Raw genomic sequence first — 18,848 nt, 5'->3', positions numbered from 1 at the left:
AAGCAATAAGATTTGAGTTATGCTTTCTTTCTTAAATTCTTGTGATTTTATTTTTCCTGTGTATGTTTTTTTTTCCTTTCTCAGGAACTTACTTCAAAGCCTTCTTAAAAGCCTCCTTTACTGCTTCTTTATGTATCTTAAACAAAGAGAATATCCTTTTCTCAATATGCTGGGCTCCTAGGAGATGTCACTGGTGAACCAAAGAAAAATCAATAGTTTTCTCTTTTATCAGCATTATCAAGCCCCATTCACTAGAGAAGAATCTGTGATAAAGGTATCTGCTAGGCCAACATTTAGACTTTTTTTTTTTTTTTGGCCTGGTTCACTCCTCTCAGATTTCAAGGGACAAAACAGTGCACCAGCAGAAACCAAATCTCCCTCTGCTGTTATCTTATTTCCTCTTCTTGAGTCATGGCCTCTGCCACCTTTGGATAAAGATGTGCTGAGCCATAAAATACCTGTCGGCTACATTGCTCACTAGATAGGTTCAACACAAGGTCTGAAATCTGCCAAATTTTCTCTACTCCAGACTAACTCTCACAATTAGCCTGACCTAGTACTTGACTAAAGATGACCCCCCCTTCCTGAAATAGACTCAGCTAGCCAACGAAATGTAAAATGTGATATTATTTTATAGACTTTTATACATTGAGTTTGGTATGTTTAAAGTTTTAGAAGTACTTAGAGAACACAGCAAAGTGAAAGAAAACTGTCAGTGGAGAATGAGTACTTGGTTCATAGAGGATGAATGTAGGAATGTGTTCTGTGGGAGTTCTTTTAGAAGTTAAGGTATGTGTGTGGGCTCAGGCCCTGGGTAAGGTGGTAAAAAGGGAAGAACAGAAAGTTTTACAAAATAACTGAGTATTTTTTATAATTCTGCCTAAGACCAGATTTGTTCTATACATGTCAGTAAATCATTAATGAAGCACTGACTCTTGGAAAAATATAAGCAGAAAGGGAATAGCGGGCAACTGTGGGAGACATTTTGGGATCCCTAAACTCCTAAAATGACCTGAAAGTTGTCTGATGTATTTCCAGAGAATGCTAACCTGTGTGCTGAAATAATTTAACCAACTATTTTTTTCTTCCAGTACATGTATTTAAATAGGGAAAATGACATTATGTTCTTTTGTTTTAAAATTTCCTTTTCTTCAGGATAATTAATACACATGGCATGCATTATACCAGTCAAAAAGTTATATGATGACAAATGATTCTCCAATACCTAATCACCATGTTTTTAGTCCCCTGTTCCCCAGAGAAAAATCTCTATTTCTTGAATATTCTTCCTAAGACATTCTTTGAATATACAGTTTTATCTATGTGTGTATCTTCATTTGTTTTAACAATAATGGGAGCACAATTCTTCAACTCTGTTCTGCATTTTCCTTTTTCAGTTAAAAATGTATCTTGAATATCATTCCATTTGGGTCTAACTAAAGCTTTCTATTCTTATTAGCAACGGCAGGGTATTCCAACTTATAGATGTACCATGATTTATGTAACATCACCTATTGAGGGACATAGCGTTTTTGTTTTTTCTGAACTACAGACAAATTGGCAATGAATATTCTTGTACATTTGTCTTTGTGGGCATATGCAAATATATCTCTAGATAAATTCCTAGAAATGGAGTGGTTGGCTCAAAGGCAATGTGCATTTTAAATTTCAATACATATAAATCTCAATTAGGTTCCAAATCTACACTAATAAAAGAGAAAGATGCAAATTGACCGTACCTTCATGATGCCCACCAGCCAATGAGGAGTGAGTATGCAAATTAATCCAGCAAAGATGGTGGGTTAATTTGCATATGCAGGCTCTGTGTAGCCGGGGGGCAGGGGGGGATGTTTGCATAGTCGCCATGGTTACGACACAGGCGTTCCACAGTGCTCCAGCCTCTCTGGGCCTCTGGGCAGTGTGGGAAGGCGGAAAGGCAGCTCTGGGCCAGAGCAAAGGCAGAAAGGCGGCTCTGGGCCTGGAGCGAAGGTTGTGCCAGCAGCCATGGGAAGGAAGACCCATTCTTGCATGAATCTTTGTGCATCACGCATCTAGTATTAAATGATATGGTAGACTCCAACACTGAGGGATGACTGCAAAAACCTGTTAATTTAAGCTCAAATCTGTTTCATATTTCTTAACCAACTAGTTATTGAGCATCTATTATATCCCTGACACCAGAGATACAGCAAAGTCTTCCTCTCAGTTACATTCCAGTAGGGAGCTTACATGGATAATATGGAGGGAGTTTATACATTTGCCCTCATTTATTTGGGCACAGGACTTACAAAAGATAGATCTGGCTTCCTGCATTGCTAGTGTTTTGCATTTCCCTTTTCCCTAGTGCTACTATTGTTACAGGAATTAATCTTGGGGCTACAGGAGGATATCCAGAAAATCCTTACAGACATCCTCCTAAATGTCCCACTCTTCCAGCAAGTGGAACCCCCATAGCACTGGCAATAAAAAGCAATTGTGAGCCTGGTGGAAGGAACCAAGACGGTGGCATAGGTAAACGCCTGTACTCACTGCCTCCCACAACCTCATCAAAATTCAACTAAAATAAAAAATAATTATCATACAGAACCGCGGGAAAGTTGGCTGAGTGGAAGTAAAGAAGAAAGCACATTGAGACTGGTAGGAGGTGTGGAGGCTTGAAACAGGCTGGTCGGGCACCCATGTGTGCCGCTTTTTCAATCAGGAAGGAGATGGCCTCTTTGGAAGCCATCTGGAGGAGCAAGGAGTCCCAGCCCCATACCAGACCCCCCAGCCCAGGGTCCCAGAGCTGGAGAAAGAAGTCCCTACAGGCTGTAAGAACTACAGACTGTAAAAACCAGTGCGGATTGGGGCTGAGTGACACACAGGCTGCTGGAGACCCAGCTGCTCCTCTTAAAAGGCTGGCACCACGAACTGAATTTACAAGCTCCTGTTTCCTCTGAGATCCAGTGCTGGGCGAGGCTCTGGGGGACCCAGACACATATGGGGAGAAACTGGACTGTCTGGCATTGGGGCAGGAACGCGGGGGCGGCTCTCTTCCAGATGGAGGTGCTTGCAGAGGTCATTGTTCCCATGCTGGGACCACCCTGTTGCAGGGCTGACTGGCAGCCATTTCTGTTTGCTCCACAGTGGTGATTCCCTGAGACCCCGCATCACCCAATTTACAACCCCACCCAAGCTGTGTGCAGTGGCTTTTGCATATGAATGGCCTGTCATTTCTTAGCCTAAAACCTGTCAAACAATCTGCAGCTGGGTCAGGGAGCCCCAAAGCTATCAATAAAATGCCTAAGGCCAGCACCAGCCTGCCTTGCTTCACAGCTGGGCCTCATCTGGGCACTTCCAAATCCAATACAAAGAGGAGGAATCTGCAGATCTCTCTGTAGCTCTGCTGGGTGGCCCCAGACAGTGGCTGACTTTGTACCTCCATGGAGATTCAAGAACTAGTGTACCCAGTGGTCAGTGTGAGACCATACTAGATTACAACTCTTCACATCCATAAGCAACACACTCAAGGGGCAGACTCAATGAGCACCAAAGCCCTACTGAAGCAAGCCCTGCCCATAAGGATGTCTCCAGCACAGAAGTTCTCCCATTGTAGACACAACTGGTCCTCCAACCAATTGGCTTGCACAGCAGCTCTCCCACTGTAATCACAGCTGATCCCCACAGCCAATTGGCTTAGAGGTCAATTCCTCCCAACAATTAAGGCTCCACTACAATAAGACTTTACACACAGCCCACAAAAGGGTGCACCAAGAGTGTCCACCTCAGGTGAATGGGGAGGCTGAGCCACTGGGCCCTATAGGACACCCACTACACAAGGCCACTCTATCAACTCAAGCAGACATACAAGATCTACCCTATGCATAGAAACAAACACAGGGAAGCAGCCAAAATGCAGAGACAAAGAAACATGTCACAAATGAAAGAAATGGAAGAAAGCAAACTACTGCATATAGAGTTTAAAACCATAGTTATAAGGTTACTCAGGAATCTTCTAGAAACTTCCGAGGAACTTAGTGAAACCTTCAAGGATCTTCATGAAAATGCCAAAAAATGGAAAAGGACCAGTCAGAAATTAAGCATACACTGAATAAATTGTTTTTTATTGCCAGTGCTATGGGGGTCCTACTTGCTGAAAGAGGGGGACATTTGTAAGGATTTCTGTACTATATATAGGGATTAAACATAGACTAGAGCAGTGGTCGGCAAACTCATTAGTCAACAGGGCCAAATATCAATAGTACAACTATTGAAATTTCTTTTGAGAGCCACATTTTTTAAACTTAAACTTCTTGTAATGCCACTTTTTCAAAATAGACTCGGCCAGGCAGTGGTATTTTGTGGAAGAGCCACACTCAAGGGGCCAAAGAGCCGCATGTGGCTCGTGAGCTGCAGTTTGCCAACCACGGGACTAGAGGATCCCATGAATCAAGTCAATGATTTGAAATACAAGGAAGCAAAAAACACCCAACCAGATGAGCATAAAGAGAAAATAATCCATAAATATGAAGATAGTGTAAGGAGCCTCTGGGACAACATTAAGAGTACCAACATCCGAATTATGGGGTTTCCAGAAGAAGAGAGATAGCAAGATATTGAAAACCTATTTGAAGAAATAATGACAGAAAACTTCCCCTACCTGGTGAAAGAAATAAATTTACAAGTCCAGGAAGCACAGAGAACCACAAACAAGAGGAATCCAAAGAGGATCACACAAAGACACATCATAATTAAAATGCCAAGGGCAAAAGACAAAGAGAGAATCTTAAAAGCAGCAAGAAAAAAACAGGAGAGGAACCAAGATGGCGGCATAGGTGAACACCTGAACTTGCTGCTATGCACAACCACATCAAAACTACAACTAAAAGACAAAACAGATATCATCCAGAACCATGGTAAGATGGTCTGAGTGGAAGTTACACAACTAGAAGGAAAGAGAAAAGTGCACTGAGACTGGCAGGAGGTGTGGAAGTGTGGAGGTACAGAGGCGCGCATGGAAACAGGCTGGCAACTGGGTGTGCTGTTGCCTTTTTCAATTGGGAGGGAGATATAAACTCCTGACTGCTCTGAACTCCAGTTCTGGGCAAGATTCTGGGACCCAGACTCATATGGGGAGAAACTGGACTGTCTGAAATCAGGATAGGAATGCGAGGGCAGCTTTCTCTCAGAGGTGCTTGCAGGGATCATTGTTCCTGCATGATGCCGCAGGACACAGAGACCCGGGGACCTCTTCAGGGCAGAGCTGATGGGCAGCCATTAATGTTTGCTCCACCCTGGTGATTCCCTGAGACCCTGTCCCACCCAATTTACAACCCCACCCAAGCTGTGCACAGAGGCTTTTGCATATGAATGGCCTGGCCTTTTGCAAACTGCAGCTGGGTCAGAGAACCCCAAAAGAATATAAATTATATGTAAGATACAATGAATTATAATGAGCATTCTTTGTTCACATAGTTTATGAAAAATAACATTATCATTACCTTTCAAGTCATCTGAGTGCTTCTTCCTTCCCTCCTCTCACTGAGGTAGTCTATATCCTGAATTTTGCATTTATCATTCTCTTGCTTTTCTTTAGATGTTTAACTAGTGACCCAGTGCACAGATTCATGTACATTGAAGGAAAATTAATTAGAAGTTGGCCGGTGGGGCAGGACTGGGAGAGATGGGACAGACACTCCCTGGAGCCAACTTCCCACGATCCCTCCTTGGCCAGCTGCATCTGGGGGGGGCATTGTGGCTCGAAAGGCATCTATGGAGTGAGCAGGGTTTCTCTGGCAGGTGGGGTCCCTCAGCCTGGCCTGTGGGGATCTGGCCGAAACTGGCTCTCTTACATCCCCCTAGGGGTCTTGGAGTGGGAGAGGGCACTCTGCAAAGTTGCTGTTGTACAGGGTACAGTGCCCCAGCAACAACATAACCCATGGCCATGACCAAAGGTGGAATCACACAGCCCCGCGAGGAATTGGGCTCCCTCTTCTCTGGTTTCAGGTGTGTCACCTGAGAACCACCGCTGCCAAGTCACTGCAGCTCTGCAGCTCTGCAGCTCCTGTGTTGAGTGTCTGCCCCCTGGTGGTCAGTGCACTTCATAGCAACTGGTTGGACTGAGGGAGGGGCACTTAGCATATTAGCCTTTTATATATATATATATAATAGAGGCCCAGTGCACAAAATTTATGCACGAGACGGGGAGAGTCTCTTAGCACGGCCTGCAACCTCTCACAGTCTGGGACCCCTTGAGGGATGTTCACCTGCCGGCTTAGACTTGATCCCGTAGGTTAGACAGCCCTCTCGCAGTCCAGGACCCCTCACTCCTTTACCGCCCACCTGCAGCAGAGGCGGTGGAGGCTCCTGCTACCACCACTGTGCTCACCAGCCATGAGCCTGGCTTGTAGCTGAGCGGAGTTCCCCCTGTCAGAGCACACTGACCTCCAGGGGGCAGCTCCTGCATTGAGCGTCTGCTCCCTGGTGGTCAGTGCGTGTTATAGAAACAGGTCGTTCTGCCGTTCCATTGATTTGCATATTAGGGTTTTATTATATAGGATATTTATGTGTGTATCCCTAAAAGATCATCTTTTTAATTTTGCAGTTTAATCTTTATATACAAAAAATCATACTATAGGCATTTTATGGTGATTTATTTTTAAGATAAATAGTATTTTTTTCAGACTCACGTTATTCCATGAGGATTTGGTTCCTTATTTGCAGCTGTATAGAAAATTCCAGTATGCTACTATTTCAGGATGTATTTATTAATTCTACTATTAATGGACACTTGAGTTCAATTTTTTATTAGTTTTTATTTTTTTAATATATTTTTATTGCTTTCAGAGAGGAAGGGAGAGGGAGAGAGAGTTAGAAACATCAATGATGAGAATCACTGATTGGCTTTCTCCTGCATGCCCCATACTGGGGATTGAGATTTCAACCCAGGCATGGGCCCTGACTGGGAATTGAACCCTATCCTCCTTTTTCATAGTTCGATGCTTAACCACTGGGCCACGCTGGCTGGGCGAGTTACTTTCATTTTTAAACTATTAAAAACTGTGCTGTCATGAACATTATTTAGCTATCTCCTGGTGAAAATCTGCAGAAGTTTACCATATAAATATATATATATATATATATATATATATATATATATATATATATATATATATATATATATACACATATATATACACATACATACACATATGCCTAGCTATGCACTTGTTGGGTCAAAGGGTATGAGCCACTTCAACTTGACTAGATAATGCAAATTTATTTTTTAAAATTGTTAAGTGTAAGTGCTTCAGTTATGCTCCATCTTTTACAACACTTAATATTGTCAGACTTAAGTGTCTGCCAATCTGGTGAGTGTGAAATGGTTTCACATTTGGGTGAATTCTGCATGCCCTCTAGTAATGAGGTTTAGCTTCTTACATATGCTTTTTTGCTATCTGTGCTTCTATGAAGTGACTCACCATGTTTTTGCCCATTTGTCTATTAGAGATTTGTATTTTTTATTGATTTTTAAAAATATACTATGGCTACTAATTCTTTTTCAATTATGTGTTACACGTCTTCTTGCTTTGTGGTTTGTCTTAATGACATATTTCAATGAACAGAAGTTTTACGTTCAAGCATAACCAAATTTGATAATTTTTTCCTTAATGTTTTTTTTGTGTTTTGTTTAACAAATTCTGTCCTAGAAGTTCATAAACATATTTTCCTATGTTTTTTTGCTAAAAGTTTACATTCTTACCTTTTCCATTTAACTTTTTATATCTATTTTTATTTTTTTGCTTATGGTGTTAGGTAGGGATTCTATTCCCATATGCAGAGCAAGTTGTGGCAGAACTGTTTATTGAGATGTTCATCCTTTCCCCACTAATGTGCAATGCCAGCTCTGTCAGAACTCAAGTGTTTTATATGGATGGATTTCTTTGTGGGCTCATAATTGTTCTTCATTCATTAATGTGTCCTTCCCTATCCTCATTCTAAATTGTCTCAGTTATTATAGCTTTATAAAAATCTTGATAACTGGCTTTTCTAATTCTGGATTGTCATGACTATTCTTGGTCTTTTGTTTTTCCATATAAACTTTCTAATCACATTGCTAAATTGCACACACACACACACACACACACACACACACACACACACACACACTCCTGTTAGTATTTGGTTTGGGATTTCACTGAATCTCTATTTCCATCTGACTGAAGTGGATTGGCATATAGTTACAGTGCCTTGCTCAATATATTTAAATATTTATGCAATTTAAAAAAAATATTATATCTCCATAAAATTCTTGCAATTTATTTGGTTTTATTCTTAAGTGTTTGATGTTCCTGATATTGTTGTGTGAAGTATTTATCCTTACATCTTCTAACAATTTGTTATTGAAATATAGAAGTATAATTGACTTGGCTATTTTATTTCAAATTCAGCAATCTTGGTAAACTGCCTTATTTTAAATATTTATATGTAGACCAGAGGCCCGTTGCATGAAGAGATGTGTGCAATAGGCCTTCCTTCCCTTGGCTTCCAGCACCGGTTTTCCTCTGGCACCCGGGACCCAGGCCTTCGCTCTGGCCAGAGTCTGCCTTCTTCGTCTTTGCTACAGACTCTGGCTGGAGTCTGCCATCTTCACTGAAGACTGCCGTCTTTGTCTTTGCTGCAGACTCCAGAGTCTGCAGTCTTGTCTTAGCTGCAGCACTCCACTCCTGTAGATCCCTTCGCCCCCCACCCTCCCTCTCATAGCAGGCATCCTGCCCCACCTGGCCACTCCGTGCCTGGAGCAGCCACCATCTTTGTCCTTCTAATTTGCATACTCACTCTGATTGGCTGTGGGCATAGCGGAGGTATGGTCAATTTACATGTTTGTCTATTATTAGGTAAGGTTACATTGTATTTCTGTAAATGTAACCTTATTCCTTGTAAATAATGGAAATTGAATTTCTTTATTTTCTACCACTCTGCTTAACTCATGTGCTGGCAAGGACTTCCTGTCAAATGTTGGATAGAATTTTTGATAGTAATTTCCATTTCAGGTTATTTTATTTTAGTTTGCTAAATTTTTATCTTGAATGGGCACTTAATTTTATCACACTCCTTTTCTGCAGCTATTTAGATGATTTTTCCCCTTTAAATTATTAATGTGATGAATTATCATATTTGATACCACTTGATCACACCTTTGTATTTTTCACTTTAGTCCACTGGTTGTGGTAGGCAGTGTAGTCAGTTTCGTGCAGGTGCACTCACCTTTCTGTACTTCTTACTACTCACCCTCTGCCCAGGGTCTTCTCTGATGCCATGGTGTAGAAGCCCTGGGTGTGTGCTTAAAGGTTATGCACAAATGGGAAATGAGGAGTTAATTCCCTCTGGGGCAATTCAAGCCAGTCAAAAACATTTTCATCCTCTCTGCTTGAAATCCTTATGCATGGATGGAGGATGGGGTGGGGTGAGGATGCAGGTTAAGACAATTACAGTACCTACTTTATATTTCAGGATAAGCCAAGCTTGGTCATGGTGTCTAATGTTTTGTGTAGTGGATTTGACTTATTGATTATGTGCTTATTATTTTGCATCAGTTCCATGAGACATATTGGCTTACAAACTCCCTTTTGTTTGTAAGGCTCTATTATCATCATCACTGTGCTAGCCTCAGGGAAATGAGCCTCGAGTGTTCTCTTTTTTTCTTCACTTTGGAATAATTTTTGTAAAATTGAAATTATTGATTGATTGATTGATTGATTGCTCAATCTCACTAATGTAATCACCTGTGTAAGAAATAAGTCGAGCCCCCATATTCAGGGGTCTTGGTAGAACACAAATCATACTCAGGAGCCAGGCAACAAGGCAAATACCTATACTTTTGCTTTTGCAGAAGGGTGTGCAGCACATGGTCTGGAAGCATGTGCACACTGAGTAGGTCTGCTAGGCCAGTGGTCGGCAAACTCATTAGTCAACGGAGCCAAATATCAACAGTACAACGACTGAAATTTCTTTTGAGAGCCAAATTTTTTAAACTTAAACTTCTTCTAACGCCACTTCTTCAAAATAGACTTGCCAAGGCCATGGTATTTTGTGGAAGAGCCACACTCAAGGGGCCAAAGAGCCGCATGTGGCTCGTGAGCCGCAGTTTGCTGACCATGGTCTAGGCTTTTTAATCCTGATGCACATGACCTGTCCTCCTCTTGGTTGGAGCCAGGCTCACAGTCTTTTATGATTGGCTAATTTAAAGTGAGCGGTTGGCCTTTGTCATTTCAAATGGTGGTCCCAGAGGAACTGCAAGTCATGTGACCAAAATGGTGGCTGTCAAGTCACATGAGTCAACATGGTGGCTGCCAAGTCACGTGAGCCAAAATGGTGGCTGCCTAAACTGTTCTTTGACAGAAAAGATGACTTGTTTATTCTTATACCTGGTCCTGACGTTTTCATTGTGAAAGTATTTTAAATGACTGATTCCATTTCTTTAATATTTGCTTATTATCTTTATTTCGGAGACACTTTTATTAAATTCCTTTATCTCAATTTTTGAATTTATGTGAATAAGGTTATTTCTCATACCCTATTTCTGCCTTTTCTTTCCAAATATTATTTGTTTGTGACTTTCTTTTTTATTCTTCCCCCTCCCCCCCTTTTTGTTGCCATTTTAGGTTTTTATTTATTTATGTTTGGTCAATTTTATTAGTCTTCAAAACCATTTTGCTTTATTTTTCTTCTTCATTCTAAGTTTGCTTTCTAGTTAATTTCTGCTCTTATATTTATTTTTTGTCTTTTATTTTATTTAGGTTTATTTTTATGTTTTTCTATTACTTAAACTGCATGTTCAGGCTATTAATTTTGAGCCTTTATTCATTTCTTTATTTTAAATATATTTTATTGATTTCAGAGAGGAAGGGAGAGAAAGAGATAGAAACATCAATGATGAGAGAGAATCATTGATTGGCTGCCTCCTGCATGCCCCACACTGGGGATTGAGCCCACAACCCAGGCATGTGCCCTTGACTGGAATCGCAGTCCGCAGGCTGACACTCTATCCACTGAGCCAAACCATCCAGGTCAATTCATTTCTAATATAATAATTTAAGAGAATAAATTTCCTTCTAAATACTCGTTTAGATGTAGTTAGTATTGCTCCCTCTATTCCTCTCTATTTATCCACACCACTTTCTGCTCAGGCTTTCTTCGAGTAGTAGGACTTCTTACTTGGTTGCTCATGTATAGGGTTTCAACAGAGTGAAGTGGAAACTTCCAGTCCTCCTAAAGATTAGGTCTGGAATTGACATGGAATTCCTTCCACCCTCCTCTGTTGGCTGGTCAAAGCAATCTCAGAGCATCCCAGATTTAAGAGGAGGAGAAGATACACCCCATATCACAATGGAAGGAGTGTCAAAGTATTTGAAGCCAAGTTTAACGTGGTACAAGTTATGTCCCTGAAATTTTAATGTATGGTATTTCATTAATGTTTGATATCACACATTTTCTAATTTTAACTATGATTTTTTTCTTTGACACACAAGTTGCTTAGAAGTATGAGTCTTAATTTCTTAATAAACATGGGTATTTTCTAATATCTTATGCCACTAATTTATAGTTCAACTGTATTATTGTCAGTAAAATTGGTATATATAATGTTGATATGTATTATGTTTATTGAAACAGAGTTTTACTTAGAATATATTTTTTTCCTAAGTGTGTCTTATATAATTGGTAATGTGCAGTGTTCTACCATGTACATTGCATCAGATGTGCTAATTGGATTGTTCAAATATTCTATACCCTTACTGAGTTCTTTGCCTTTTTACTTTTCCAAATAATAAGAGGTCAGTTAAAAATCTTCAACTATAACTGTGGATTTCAAATTTTCTCTTAATAAGTTTATCAGTTTTTCCTTTATATAATTTGAGGCCATGTTACCTGTACATACATATTTAGAATTATTATATCTTCTTGATGAAATAGCCTTTTGTCATTATGTAGTTGCCCTCTATCATTTTATCAAAAAGTATATTGCATTTGACATTAATACAGGTAAACTATTTTATAGAGATTTACACTGAGTGGCCAGATTATTATGATCTCTGAACGCATAATAATTTGGCCACTCAGTGTATATCCTATATAATAAAAGGCTGATATGCAAATTGTCCCTTCTGCCAGGAGTTCAACCAGCAGGAAGGCTGGCCAACCACCCGTGTCCCCTCCCTCTGGCCAGGCTGGCCAGACCCCACCCATGCACGAATTAATGCACTGGGCCTCATATATATATATATATATATATATATGTATATATATATATATATATATATATACACACACACACACACACACACACACACACACACACACACAGACACACACACACTGAGTGGCCAGATTATTATGTGTTCAGAGATCATAATAATCTGGCCACTCAGTGTATAGTAGTTGCTGAACTTGTAGATTATTGTATTTTAGTTCTAAAACATTATTCACCATTTAAATCTTCTAGTAATACCTCTGCCCCTTTCTTTCTCTCCCTTTTGGAACTATAATGATATGAGTGGTAAAACTTTTCACTTCATTTTTCAGATCTCTTAAGCCCTTTTTGAGTATTTTAATATATTTTTATTGATTTCAGAGAGGAAGGGAGGGGGAGAGAGAGATAGAAAGATCAATGATGAGAATCACTCATCAGCTGCCTCCTGCACGCCCCACACTGGGGATTAAGCCCGCAACCTGGGCATGTGCCCTTGACCGGGAATCAAACCCTGTCCCTCCTGGTTCATAGGTCAACAATTACTTAGCCACACTGGCTGGGTCTTTTTGTGTATTTTACATCTCTTTGTCTCTTCATGAGGTGTATCAATGATTTCTTTAGGTCTGTCTTCCAGTGTTTTTTTTTCATGTTATTAGCCGTATTTAATGATTTTACCTCAAATTAAAAATTTAAAAATTATTAAAGTATAAATTAAATATTCTGAAATTCTATTTATACTTTTAGATATGCTTTCCATTATTTATATTTTCAAACTTCACATTTATTTTTTGAGACATTAAACACAATTATTTAATATGTCTTATAGTTCCAATTCCTGAAGTCTTGATGGGTTAATAGTCTGTTTATTTCTGTTGATTCTCAGTCATGGTATTATTTCTTTTTTTTTTTAATTTTTATCCTCACCTGAGGATATTTTTTCATTGATTTTTTTTTTTTTTTTTTTTTTTTTTTTAGAGAGAGTGAAAGACAGAGAGAAACATCCATGTGAAAGAAACACATCAATTGGTTGCCTCCTCCATGTGCCCCCACCAGGGCCCGGGCTGGGGAGAAGCCTGCAACCAAGGTATGTGTCCTTGACCGGAATTGAATCTGGGACCCTTTGGTGTTCTATTCACTGAGCAAAACTGGCTAGGGCTCCTTCCTTCTTTCCTTCCTTCCTTCCTTCCTTCCTTCCTTCCTTCCTTCCTTCCTTCCTTCCTTCCTTCCTTCCTTTCTTTCTTTCTTTCTTTCTTTCTTTCTTTCTTTCTTTCTTTCTTTCTTTCTTTCTTTTTAATGGTCATTGTACTTGGATGGTCATACTGGTAGAAATGGAAGTCTCATAAAGTCTATTGATGTTTTACAAGCATTTCATTAGCATGTGAAGAGAATTGGACTCATTGATAAATAATGAAAACCTGCTTATGTAAAGATGTACCTCTTGTCAGGGATATGCTATTCTCCTGGAATTTATTAATAAGGGAGTGATAGGCAGAGTCATTCAGTGACATTAAAAGTAATACTCAATTGATTTTAAATGTTTTAGAAAATGGACATTGGAATGTCCATAAAGTTTAAAATTTTGGGGTTAACATTTATTCTTTGTACATGAAACATTTTAAGAAAAATCATTTAAAATTCATACTCTAATACATGCAGATCTTCAATATCCTTTTCTCTCTGAAAAGTAGCCTCTTATTCAGTGAGTAATATCAATTTTCTTTTTACTTTTTTTTTGGATACTCTGAAGCCTGAGATTGCTGATTATAACATAAATGCATTCTCCTTACTGCATAATGCAAGCTCTGGGACAAAGGGGCACAATCACTTCTAACATTTCCTCACCGTTCCTTGTAAAATCAGAATATCTAAAATTCTTTCTGTAGTTGTGCCAGTTATAGCATTAAAGTGGAAAACCACATCATTCCTTCTCTTTTTTTCACCTTCTTTCCTTCCTTCTGTACTAACATGTAGTTGAAACCCTTCATCACTGCTCTGTCTTGTGTCTCCGTTAGACAAGTTTCTCTGGAGATGCTGGAACTGCTCAGCTTTCTTATTTGTGGGATTGAGAATTAAGCCATTTGTTCATGTTTTGCTTTTTATTATCTAGTATTCTGAGAAAGAGCCTGCTGAATGTTAGAATAGTGATTATCTCCTTATACTCACTATCCAAAGCCTTCTGGACCTGCCACCCTCACCTCCACGCTCACCCCCCACCCCAAACAGGCAGCTGGAAGGAAAGTTGTTATGCTCCAGACATTGAGGGGAGCCTTTGCTAACATTAGTTTTGCCTTTGTAACACAATAAAAAGTACCCTTCTACTTCTTGGTGAGTTAAAGACCTCATTAACTTTATTCTAATTGTATAAGTTTAGTTCACATACGCTAACATAAATGGAAACAATAAGAGTAGATCCAGCTGGACAGCAAATCTTATTTGAGACCATCATTCAGATTATTCACAAGTTAAACTTTTCTAGATGTAAATTTAAAATATTACCTCAATATAATAGGAAATAAAAAATGGAATATTATTTATATGTTGGAGACAGAAGTTTTTAATCATAAGGAACAACTGAGTCATGTTGTTTCACTTTTCTATTTAAATAAGTTAACTAATTAACCGAGTTTAGTTCTTTCATTAGGTAACTTAATTATAACTTTCTTTATTGCATTAATACAATTAGAATATGTTTGGTTAATGTAACCGCTGCCTCCTTTTGTAATTACTTCTTTTTAAGCATAGAGATTTAACAATTTATAAATTGACCAGTCAGATAAGTTAAAAGAATCTTTGAAAGCAAAATAATGTTTTATATAGATTAAGCATATTAATGGTCATATTTAATAGTTTTTGTTCTCCTCAATTAAAACTAACATGAGGGCTTTAACAGTTGTCCAGTTGTTTTAGATATTCCACCAACCAGACTATTTTATTCTTCTTAAGCCTCTGGCAAAATTCTCTTTTTCCAGATTATATTAGCTTGCATCAGATTTTCTGAAAAGTGTTCTGTAGAACATTAGTTCCTTAGCATGTTAATATGTGTCACATGAAGGAAGAATACCATACTCAAACAATTTTGGAAATACTTGGTTAAGCAAATGTAAACAGGTTTACTTATTCATTTGCTTATTCATTCATTCAGTGAGTATTTCTGTTCCAGGTACTGTTTAATCAACATTCATCATGACACTAAGACTTTAGGGATGGATGTAGGTGAACAGCAAATATGTAACATTAATATCAGATAATAAAACTGCTTTGAAATATATTAAAGTAGAATACATGATGAAGAATGGCAGGGGTGGGGTTCATTTTAGATAGGCGATAAAGGAAGACCTCTCAGAGCAGCTGTTATTTGAGTAGAAATGTGAATGAAATGAGGGAGCCAACCATGCTATAATGTAGATGGGGGATGGAGTTTTCAAATTAGAGGAAAGAGCAAATTCAAAGGCCTGGATATGGGAATAAGCTTGATATATTTTAGGACCAGCATGAAGGCCAATGTTGCTGGAGTGTAATATTGAGATGGATAGTGGTGGGAATGAGGTCCAACATACAGTGAAGGTCTAGTTTATTTAGATCCTGTTATACCATAGTAAGAAGTTTAGGTTTTATTACTGGGAGATGCCTCATAATTATGGAATATTTAATATGCTATTGTATTCTGTGAAGCAAGAAGAGTATAGTATTGTATACACTTTCCAAAAATTGTATAATCACAATCCCTCTTTTATTTTGAATATATTTCAGGATTAGGTATTAAGTGTGATCTTTGAAACATACTTTGAGAAATATTGGAGTAGGTGCTTCTGAACCACTGGTTTTATGTATGATTGACTGAAATTTAAAGTACACGGAACTCAATCTACATTTATATTTATATTCTCACATTCCAGTATTAGTGTGAGTTCCATTTTAGTCCACTTTTCAAAGTTAATTCACTTTAAATTTCCTTTGAAACAAATGAGCCAATTCATCTTAAGAAGAGTTTTTAGAGGAAGAAAGGCTTTGGGAAGCCAGTCTATTTAAATATTTAAAAAGTTGCTATTTTTATTGAAATGCCTTTTTCCTTGCTCTTTCCTCAGGCATTTTACATTCACAAATCATGTAGTGTTGTTATTTTTATGTTATGAATTAAGAATTCTTTTAGTGCTCTAGATCAACTTAACTTCTTTTTAAAATGTTTTTATTGGTTTTAGAGATGAAGGGAGAGGGAGAGAGGGGAGCCTGAGGGAGAAGGGAGGAGAGAGAGAGAGGGAGAGAGAGACAGAGAGACAGAGAGAGAACATGAATGTAAAAAAGTAACTTATCAGTTGTCTCCTGTATGCACCCTGAACTGGAACTGAAAATGCAACCTGGGCTGTGCCCTGACCCGGAATCAAACTCGGAGACTTTTTGGTGTATGGGACAACGCTCAACCAACTGAGCCACACTGGCCAGGGTTGCTTCTTCTTGCTGGTTCTTGTAAAACACTTTAAATCGTGGTTTGAATGAGAATTTCATATCCTATATAATAAAAGGCTAATATGCAAATCGACTGAACGACTGGTCGCTATGATGTGCACTGAGCACCATAGGGCAGACACTCAATGCAGGAGCTGCCCCCTGGTGGTCAGTGCACTCCCACAGGCGAGTGCTGCTCAACTAGAAGCCGGGCTCACAGCTTGCAAGCATAGCAGCAGTGGCAGGAGCCTCTTCTGCCTCCGTGGCAACACTAAGGATGTCTGACTGACGGCTTAGGCCTGCTGCCCACGGACATCCCCCAAAGGCTCTCTGACTGCAAGAGGGTACAGGGACCCCCCTCCCAAGTGCACGAATTTCATGCACTGGGCCTCTAGTTAAAGATAACTGTCTCTCTTGCTCTTCCATATCTCTTGTCTATCTGTGCATAAAGTCATGATTTTATATGTTTATTCAGTACTTTAATGTACATGGTTATTTGTAAGATATACAATAAAACTCAGTAAGTCATGGGTCCTTTTATCTGTGAGTTTCTTGTTGAAGACAGGCTTCACTGGATGTGTGCATACAATAGTCATTAATTACTTAGTATGGGAAAGGCAGTCTCTTGGACATGTATAGTTACAGGGAACTGATGCCAAAAGAAGTAAAGAGATTTTGGAGCCTATGTATTTGCTGTTTTGAAGAAAGATATTACCCTCCTCCTTATCTGTGAAAAAGTCCATTACTCTCTAGCGGGTTGGGAAAAGGTAGTAGGAAGTAGATGGAGTTAATCAGTCACACTTAAATCCATGCTCCAAGTAGCCTTTAGAAACCAGGAATTCAGGGCCTAAAATCCATTTACAGATCTCAATGTTTAGTAATTTAATTTCACCCATGTAAAGTCTGGTCCTATGGGAAAAACTGTAGTGTTTATGTATTGGCCTAAGGCAAACACCACTTTTGCATAGTAAAAATGAAAACTGCGCTACTGCTAGGAAAAGAGGTGAAAGAGTTCATCCCAGGCCTCTTCTCTGAGCTACATTTACAAGGTGGGGCAAAAGTAGGTTTACAGTTGTTTGTGTGGAAAATAATACAAAAATTACTAAATAATAATATAAGAATAAACTGTTTTGCATGCTCACAACTGTAAACCTTCTTTTGCCCCACCCTATATATTGAGATTTTTACTTGATATTGCCACTTGGGTGGCTCAAAGGTGCTACCTCAAACTCAACAAGCCCAAAATAGAATACACACAATCTCCCCAACATGTCCAAAATATGCTCTTCTTCATGTTTCAACAGTTTTCTATGTGATACTACCATGCCTCTAGTTACATAAGCAAAAAAAGATGGAGTTACCTTTGATTCCTCCATTGCTTTTACCTCAACCTGCAATCCATTATGAAATTCCAGTTATTTTTACCTCTTTCTTAATATAGACAGTCCTCGGGTTACGTCGGACTCAACTTAGTCGTTTCATGGTTACGTCGCCATCTCCCATTTACAGTATTTATATAAAAAAAAAAGTTCTGTCATTTCGACGTATGTACATATGTGCTTTATGTTTTTTATTATTTATTTACCACAAGTAAAGGTCAGGAATTATCTTTTAATTTTTTTTTACTGTTTCACTTCATTACTGCTGTGTATGTGCTCCATATGAGTGACATAGGTGCTTATATAGGTGGATTCCGACTTAAGGCCAAAATCGCATTACGTCGCGCCATAGGAACGGATCTCTGACGTAACCCGAGGACCTACTGTATCTGTTGAAACCAACCATTTGCATCCATCTCTAATTAAACCAACTATCATAAAATTTTCTTTATACTAAATAAAGTAATAACCATCTGAAAGACTTTGAGTCTTCCTCATTCATTCTTAATAGTCTAACCAAGAGTAGATATGATATGTACAACATAGATGAGACATAACACAACTATGTTTTGGTGAGAAAAATAAGCTAATTTAAAGATTGCATACTGCATGATTCCACTTACATGATGTGTTAAGTGTAAGCAAACCTTCCTAAAGTGATAGGATTCAGGTCAGTGGTTTCTCCTGGAGTAAAGGATTAACTGGAAAGGGACACAAATAAATTTTCTGGCTTGATGGAAATGTTATGTGACTTGATATACATTCATCAGAACCCTTAAGATATGAGAGTATTTCAT

Source organism: Cnephaeus nilssonii (assembly GCF_951640355.1).
Source record: "Cnephaeus nilssonii genome assembly, chromosome: X".
Lineage (NCBI taxonomy): Eukaryota > Metazoa > Chordata > Mammalia > Chiroptera > Vespertilionidae > Cnephaeus > Cnephaeus nilssonii.
Note: the sequence above shows the minus strand (reverse complement) of the source record.